The sequence below is a fragment of the Aegilops tauschii genome, chromosome 6 (genome assembly GCF_002575655.3).
Source record: "Aegilops tauschii subsp. strangulata cultivar AL8/78 chromosome 6, Aet v6.0, whole genome shotgun sequence".
In the NCBI taxonomy this organism is placed as follows: Eukaryota; Viridiplantae; Streptophyta; class Magnoliopsida; order Poales; family Poaceae; genus Aegilops; species Aegilops tauschii.
Window position 1 is genome coordinate 6,907,732 of NC_053040.3, and position 9,708 is coordinate 6,917,439.

At 44.8% G+C, this 9,708-nt stretch overlaps 1 pseudogene; it reads left to right on the forward strand.

Annotated features, from left to right (window-relative positions):
* Nucleotides 1-5,216, forward strand: part of LOC141025661 (uncharacterized) — a 43,804-nt pseudogene extending 38,588 nt beyond the window's left edge.
* Nucleotides 5,217-9,708: the final 4,492 nt, after the last annotated feature.

The following is a 9,708-nucleotide window of genomic DNA, read 5'->3' on the forward strand; positions in this document are numbered from 1 at the left end:
TTATCATCCTGTTCACCTCTTAGACTCCAAGTCAGATCCAAATTAATGCTCAAACTTGAGTTATAAAATGCTCGTGGGGCACATATGGAGGCAGCAATGGATAGTATCCCTCTCTATTATCTGGTTCACCTAGGGTATGCCTGTTGTTCATGTTGGGTGGGAAACAAACAGTAAAGCAATCATTATCTGTCTTTTTATTAAATTAAAGCTATCATAAGCGTGCTATCATTATTTTCGGATCTATCCACTGGTTGTTACCGTCACTCTAGATTTCTGCATGCTCTCCTTACATGATCTCACTATTTTATTTTGTATGCATGTTAGTTATTGTACACAGTCATGCTGAACAAGTAGAGAAAAAAAGAAGAGTTTTGCGTGGCAATACAATGTCATGCAGACATCGCTCCATGATGGGTGCAGTGGCAAACCCTCCCCCTCCTCCAGATTGTAATCCAGAGGAAGATAGCTGTTCAGAGGTGGATTCAGAGGGAGCCGACCACTCCTATTGACCCCCGAGGTGTTTGCTCTAACTTGCCACGATGATGTATGTTCGTCACATCATGCATATGTTTCCTTTGACACCATATATATCATCTGCTTAGTTTAGATACGTTCTGTAATGCCACCTGTTTAGTTTCTGTATAATATATGTGAATTATGCAATATCATATTTTTTAGCTAGCCATAAGATATGTGAAATATGCAATGCCATTGTGTTTAGCCAGGCATCATATATTTGAATTATATCTTGTCATTCTTATTTTTTATTACATTTCCATTTGTCGACAATGTTTGTACAGTCAACTACTCTTCTTGTGAATCAGCCATTTGAGTAGGTGATGGAAAAATCTGGAGTGAAAGCAAGGTCTTCAGAGCAGACAGTGCTACCTGTCGAAGCAGATCTCTTGCTGGGTCCAGATAGCTCCTCAGAGATGGATTCAGAGACAGATGAGCAGTCCTATCCCCCCTGGAGGTGTATGCTCTAATTTGGCAGGGTTATACAGCTCATATCATGCACATGGTGTCTTGCATTGCATACTTTAGACATCATATACACAATATTCAACACCATGTTCTTAGTTCAGAAATCATATACGTGAATGCATCTACTTAGTATATAAATCACATATGTGAATTATATCATGCCATCCTGATTACTTAGATAACATGTATGTGATTTATGTCATGTGAACCTGTTTACGAAAAACATCATATAATTATCTCATGTCATCCTGTTTTGTTAGTCATCATATCTTTGAATTATGTCTTGCAATCCAGTTTAGATACACATCATATATGTGAAATTATGTCATGCTATCCTTTTTAGTTAAACAAAATATATGTGAACTATTTCATGCACTCTTTTTTCCTCACTATCTACTGCATCTGTCTCTCATACAGGGTGTGTACATTCAACTACTTTTCTTCTTTATCAACCATTTGAATTGGAGAGGGTGATGGAAGTATCTAGTGGAGTAAAAACACGGTCTTCAAATAAAACAGTGCTACCTGTTTATGGATATAGCACCCTGGTTGTACATGCACAAAAACTAGCCCTACCACACATAACCCAGACTCTCACAGACCATACCCCTACTCCGATGGACAGAGAACCAGCTTCACCCAATCTAACCCCAACCTGTCGTGGTTTTGTCACGACAGATGTCCTAGTGAAAGGACTGAGTCGTGGAGCCATCGCGACGGGTTAGCTTAAAGGGGTTAAAGTGGACAAAGGATGCAGGGAGTTTATATTGGTTCGGCCCCTTGCAGTGAAGGTAAAGGCCTAATCCAGTTGTTGTGGAATTGCTAGGGTTTCGATGACCAGGGAGCGAATTCGTTATGCCTGGCTCTCGAGTTGTTGTTTGTTGTCCCTAAACCGCCACCGGGTCGTCCCCTTATATACATGGGTTGACGCCCGTCGGTTTACAGAATCCCGAGGCCGGCTCATTAACGTGTCCGGCCCGGCCTCTACTCTTCCTATCTTACAACACAAGTTTACATATCAATGTCGGTTTATGTCTACAGGCCTTAATCCGCCTTTCGGCCCTTGGCCTTCATAAGCACCACAAGCCTTGTCTTCTTGGGCTTCAAATATAATAACTCATTATGGGGATAACCCGACCTCACATGGCCGGTTTATACCCAGTAGTAATATCCCCAACATTAGGCCCCAGATTGATTTGAACTGGTTCATGTCAATCAACACTTGAGAAAAATTCCTCCTTCAGCACCTTCGCGTAAATCTTGTAAACCGCCATGACTTCATCTTCCAGTATCATGATAAACCGCCATGACGTCACCTGTTATTAAAGGTTGCATATATCTCACCTTCATTAATGAGCCTCCGACAATCGAGGCGACAGCTCTATCACATATCCAACATTTGGGCTCCTCGATTCTCGCGCCTGTCACTTATCCTTTCGTCTTTATAAATAAGGCCAGGGGGTCCTTTTCATTCCCCCCTTGCCTCTTCGTCTTTCTTCTTCCTTGCGCCGACCTGACCGTCACACGCAGCCGCCATCGTCAAGCTCTGCCCTCGACTTCAACTCCGGCCGCTGCATCAACCTGATCATACCAGAGAAACGCGGCGCTCCTCCGCTGTTCCATCAGCATCAGTAAGTTTCTCCTTTCCTTGCTCTAGATCCACCATTAGGGTTTCGGTGTTCATCAGTGTTCATTGAAGCTCCGGCGCTGTTCTTCCCTGTTGTTCTTAGTAGCATAAATGGCTAGTTTGGATCTGATATTTCTTGTGCGGTCGTAGCCATAGTCCCCTTTTTCCTCATTATAGCATCCCCTTCATGTAGAAAAACTCATCTGAATCTGATGAACTTTTGAAGCACCTGTATTTTAGGTCTGAATATATTTTGGTTTTCTGACACGCTGCAGATCTGAATTTATCATACTAGTCTGTGAAACCTGTTTTTCATCACTTAGTCATCTCAGATCTGTACCTTCCGCGCAGATATGGGCGGTTTAACTTTTTAGAAAATGATAATCCGGTAGGTACCATTAGTCCCCTCTTAAACCGCCAATTCGTTATCTTTGTAACTCCTCCAATGCCAGACTCTGGTTTAATAATGTCAGACTCCGGTTTAATAAAGTGTACAAGCCTCTGTTTTTGCTTCTGATCTTGCGTCACTTTATGCCTGTCCGTCATAAATCTTAAACCGGCATTGATCTTTTTCCAGCTTTTCATTGAAATGGCCAAACAATTTTATGCTTGTAACTGGGTCCCTTCCCGGGTTACGGAAGCGCAACTAGAGGGATGTGTCGCAACTGGCGCTTTAGCAAAGAAAGAAGTCATCCACTGGAGGGTCCCCGGTCTAGAAAATCCTCCTGAGCCAAAAGATGGAGAAGTAGTCGTATTTGTTGATCACCTGGGTCGAGGGTTTAGCCCTCCCTGATCAAAAAAATTCCAAGATGTACTTGCTATTTTTCAACTCCATCCTAAGGACATTGGCCCAAAATCCGTGTCCCATGTTTGCAATTTCCAAGTATTTTGTGAGGCTTATCTTCAAGAGGAGCCCACAGTTGCACTGTTTAGGGATTTCCTCTATTTAAACCGTCGTACCGAGTTTACAGACGGTCCCAACACTGAACTTGATGGAATGGCTATTCAAAAGAGGAAAGATGTCAGTTTCCCTCACGCCAAGCTTCATAGTCAGCCCAAGGACTGGAATCAGACTTGGTTTTATTGCAAAGATACGTCTCCAACTAATGAAAATCCTGTGCCGGGTAACCATCCTCACCGGCTTAGCAACACACATCCCTTTCCTCAAAGATTGACTGCAAAGGAAAGGTCCAACTATGCACCGCAACTGTCAAAGCTCAGAGCCTTTATGGCAAACGATTTAACAGGTGTTGACTTTGTTCCCTGCTGGATATCCTGGAGCATTCTGCCCTTAAGCCGGCGCCCTGGTTTAATGTGTGAATACACAGGGAGTTTAAAGGATCCCCAACGACATATTGATATTGAGCTGACAGACGCTGAAGTTACTGAGTCTGTCAAGAAAATACTAAATGAACTGGAGGCTGTCTGTAGCAAGACCAGTTTAAATCCTTTCTGCACTTCCAATAAACCGCCAGCTGTAAGAATCATATAACTTTTTGTTTTAACTTGACCCTTTTAAATACTCTCTCAATATCCGTTTTGGAAGAAGAAACCACAGGATAAACCGGCCAAGACACCTCGCCTCAAGACCAAGGTTATTAAAAACCTGCCAAGAAGAGGACCACTGAGTCTTCTGAACCAAATGCTGACGCTGATCTGGATAATCCGGACTCAGAGGTAGAACTTGACTCCCTTGGTTCTTTTTACATACACCTCATTGTCAATGACTATTATCATGATGACGCTGAAGGCAGCCAAGCTGATGATGTAGAGGTAATTATTCTTTCTTCCGGTTCAGATCCTCTGCCAACACAGAAAATCCGTCGAGCAAACCGGAAAGTAAAATTTTCTCACCCCCTTGCTCACTTGGACCCAAACTTTCTTTTGAAGACGCAGCAACACGGAGCTCGCCGCACAACCCGGCACAGCGGCCAGGTTGTTACCTCCGCCGGTTTACCGAACACTCTGGTCCGGAATCGCCGATCAGAGGTCTCTAATATTCCTGATACTTCTTGCCCCAAGGTGGGTTGTTTCCGTCAGCCTCTTAATCCGTCTGATTCAAATTATCAGGACACACCTCACTCATCCTCTGGCGAGTCAACGGCCACACAACTTCCACCCCTCAAGACAGTTCCTGGGTGAGTTATGTTTTGATTTTATCCTTACTATATTATATCTGTCCGATTTATTGATCTTCATGTTTGTTTGCAGTGCCAAGCCTAGACCCAGCAAGAAGGCCAGGTTAAATAAACCGTCTGATGACAATGTCACTATTGAACCGAAAAAGACTCCAAATCCGGTTAAGACAAATGCTAATGCTATGCTTGATGATCCGCCACCTCAAGACCATGACTTTTTAGCTGAACAAGTAGAAGGTGACGCCACAGGCCATGCTGATACTCCGACAAGCCCGGCCCGAACTGATGATAAACCGGCAAGTCCAGCTAAGGCTACTAACAAACCGTCAACTCCAGTGAAGGCTGCTGATGACAAAGAAGATGACATTATGATTACTGGCTTCGGCCACACCGCTCCTGGCAATCCTGTTGCTTTATCGAAGCATAGTGCCAAGGACGAGCTTTCTGCTATGGGCAAAGGCAAATGAAACACAAATTTATCAAGCTATGCCCACCTCAGTGCCCAAGACATCCATTCTGGTTTTTTAAACCGTCTGTACACAAGCCGCGACTTCGAAGCCGGTTTAGTGAATCTGATGAAGGAGAGATATGAGGTAACTGCATAACCACTTGTCTCTTATGTCCAATTCCAAATATCAACTCCAGTAGCCCCCAAGTGCCAGTTTATGATAACCATCTAAACCGGGACTTTGTAACATCTCAACTTTGCATGCTTAGCCTCCAAGGGCCGGGTTATGTTTTTAAGATGAACCGGTACTTTAGAATTGTAATATTGTAACTTTTGCCGGTGTAGCCCCCAAGGGCCGGTTTATCTTTTCAAGGTAAACCGGGACTTTAGAAGAATATCCATAATGTAACCTTGAACAAACATACATTAGCCCCCAAGTGCCAAGCGTAATACTTGTATTGCGCTTGGGACTTGTAGAAATTTCTGATAACAAGCAAATAGGCATTAGCCCCCAAGTATCAGGTGCATAACTTGTTATGTGCTTGGTACTTCAAATATATACTGGCGACTCATGATATGTCTGTCTCTTATAGACTGAGCTGAGCAAAAAGGAAGCTCAAACCGCTGATCTGCAAGAAGACATCAAGTCCCAGCAAGCAGAAACCTCCAGAGCCAAAGATGAGTTGACTAGTGCCTTAGCCGCCATGGAAAAGGTGAAGGAGGGTTTCAACAAGAAGCGGGCGGATTGGGACATAGAAAAATACGCATTGCAAAAAAGAGCCGAGGACGCAGAAGCAGCTCTTAAACCAGTGGTAGACGAGTTGACTGGCATGAAGCGGCAAATACATGCCATGAATGCTGTTGTGTTTGGTAAATAACCTTGCTTTAAATTTTTCAACATATCATCCCATACAGTGCCGGTTTACTAATGTTCACCATGATGCAGGAGCTCGCATTGGTCATTTGGGCTCTGACATACAGAAGAAGCTGAAGGCTGCCTATACCCTTATAGAGCAGTTATATACCGGCGCGCAACGGATCATATGCACTGCTTCTCATAACAAGCCGCCCCCAACCTTGATCAAAGGAACTTTAGAAAGGTTGCCAATGCTGCCTGCCCGGGTTGAAGAATTGAAAAGATCGGCTGCAAGGGCAGGTGCTCTGACTGCGCTAACCGGGGCTAAAGCATGGGTGCCTGATCTTGATCCGGTGGATGTAGGTAAGGGCTTTCTAAGCTTAAGGGACGACAGATAAAAGTTTGACAATGATGCTCTCCGAGTCATAACCAGGGAGATGCGTCCACTGGCCTGCCAATTGGCTGAAGAAGCTGACCTTTCATACTATCAGGCGAGTAATGACGTCAACAACAAATGGGTTGCTGCACCAACTCCTGAAGCTCAAAATCTCATCTCGCCAATCTGTAAGCACACCTATGCCCCTGACATTGAACCGTCCACCCTTATAAGCGACGAAGCTGTATTCCAAGCACTAACTGGGATCGATTGGGCAACCATTGATTTCCAGCCACTGGGTAGAGATGAGGAGGATGAACCGGTGCAAGATGATCCGCAGCCGTCGGGTCAACCTGGTGACGAGTCATGATTCGGAGGCCGGTTTAGCCTTCTGCGTACCGCAACACTTGCCGAAAACCAATTATCCTTTGGGGCATGAAAGCGCCTTGTAATAGGATAGTTCAAACACTTGGTCTCTATGCCATCGTGCATATTTATTTTGCTTGACATCGTTAACTCGCCATGCTTAAGATATATGATGTTCATAATCCGTGGCTACTCCTGCATACAAGAAGTTGAAAGTGTCCTGGCGGTTTACCGTCGGACGGGTCATGATGCCCAAATACCTAGCCAGGGTTTATAACCAAGGTTGTAAAAAGATAATCAAATATGAAAATAAATGATACATGTGACATTGAATCACAACGTTGGTTGACCAACTTTTGTAGTAAGGGCGATAACCCTAATCATGAGTACTGATAACTCCTTCCAAATTGTGCCGGTTTACGATAAAACCGTACTGGGTTGTGATAAACACCGGATTATCCATATATAACACTGGCGACTTATAGTCGAAACCAGACCGGGTCAATAAACGCTGGATTATAACTGATCCTGTACTTACAACTTGTAGTTGAAAGCCAAGCCAGGTCAACAAACACCGGTTTATCAGAAAATATTATAAACCTCATCCAAGGAAAAAGAACTTGGCAAAAAGCATAAAAGCAACATGCAAGGTTTTTCACGGGCTGCCAGGCCCCAAATCGAGGCTTTTCATGGGCTGCCAGGCGACTGAGTTAAACCATTTTACAAAGCCTTTTAAGATGGACCTCAATCTTTTACCAATCGTCGTTTTAACTTTGACAAGTTCAGGGTCTATGAGATTGACTTGTCAAAAGTTCGGTGGGTCATACCAGGTTTACCTGGATGGAGTGGCTTACTTAAAAAAGCAGGATAACCCAGGGTTTTAGGTGAATACACCTGGCTTCCAAGCCGTGGCTTGATAGCCTATTACAAGTGTAGATTCTTTGTTCATTGCGAAGCAAAGAATCCCCAAGGAATATTTTGAGTTGTGCTCAGTGGGTGCCTATGTTTGAGTTGTGCTTTTGCAACACTCTCTTTGGCCCCTAAGTAATTTTCTTTTGGCCGTGAGCCGATCAAGAGGTGTAGTTATGGTTCAAATACGACCAAGCCCCCAAGTGATATTCCTTGTGGCCTTGCGCCGATCAAGAGGCGTAGCTATGGTTCGACTACGACCAAGCCCCCAAGTGATTTTTATATATGGCTTTATAAGCTGAATCAAGGGGTAAACCGGACGCCGCTTTATAAACCGAAGCCCCCATGTAACCACACATGATGTAAGAAAAACAACAGATACCCCGCTTTAGCTGAGGCTCCGGTTTATTATATTGATCATAATATATACATTGTCATAACTATGTACATAAGCAGAGCCTGTGGCTCAAGTATAGTAAGGCCGAAGATGAGTGATATTCCACAGCCGATGGGTCTCCTCCTCTGATTTACGTGAGTCTTTGTGCTCTCAAACATTTATAAGGTAGTATGACCCGTTATGCAAATTCTTGCTGACCACAAAGGGCCCTTGCCAAGGCGGGGATAACTTGTGCATATCAGTCTGATCCTGGATAAGTCGGAGCACCAGATCACCTTCTTGAAAAGTCCTGGTTCTAACCCGGCGGTTGTGATAGCGACGCAGATCTTACTGGTAAATCGCCGAACGAGCTGTTGCAATGTCACGCTCCTCATCTAATAGGTCAAGTGCCTCCTGTCGTGCCTTCTCATTGTCAGCTTCGACATAAGCCGCGACACGAGGCGAATCATGACGGATGTCACTAGGGAGGACCGCCTCTGCTCCGTAAACCATGAAAAAAGGCGTGTAACCCGTAGATATGTTGGGCGTGGTATTGATGCTCCATAACACAGAAGGTAACTCCTCCACCCAACAACCCGGCGTCCGTTGCAAAGGAACCATGAGCCGGGGTTTGATGCCTCTCAAAATCTCTTGATTGGCTCTCTCTGCTTGACCAATAGATTGGGGTGAGCCACTGATGATACGTCAAGCCGGATGTGCTCACGTTGGCAAAATTCTTTCTTAGCACCCTTGGACAGATTAGTGGCATTATCAGTTATGATGCTGTGTGGAAAACCAAACCGGAAAATCACCTTCTTGATGAATTGAACCGCCGTGGCTGCATCACACTTACTGACTGGCTCTTCTTCCACCCACTTAGTGAACTTGTCAACTTCCACCAACAGGTGGGTCTTCTTATCCTTGGATCTCTTAAAGGGTCCAACCATATCCAGCCCCCAAGTAGCAAACGGCCAAGTGATTGGAATCATCCTTAGTTCTTGAGGCGGAACATGAGCTCGGCATGAAAATTTTTGACAGCCATCACACCTTTTGACCAAGTCCTCAGCATCGGCATGAGCCGTCAGCCAATAAAAACCGTGTCGAAAAGCCTTGGCTACCAGAGACTTTGAACCGGCATGGTGGCCACAATCTCCTTCGTGGATCTCACGCAAAATCTCACGGCCTACTTCAGGAGACACGCAACGCTGAAACGCCCCTGTCACACTGCAATGATATAACTCTCCATTGACAATAGCCATGGACTTGGACTGCCGGATTATCTGCCTGGCCAAGGTTTCATCCTCCGGTAACTCGCCCTGGTTCATATACGCCAAATATGGGACCGTCCAATCTGGGATGACATGAAGAGCCGCTACCAACTGATCCTCCGGATCAGGAACAGGCAAATCCTCCTCTGTAGGGAGCTTGACCGACGGATTATGTAGTACGTCAGGAAAGACGTTGGGTGGAACCGGTTTACGTTGGGAACCCAAACGACTGTTCTTCCGACGGTCCACATGATCGACCTGATAACCTTTGAAGTGACCTGCAACAATGTCCACCTCTGGACGATATGCTACCATGAGTGGGTCCTTGGAATCCCAAGTACCAGACACTTGTTGAGCCAC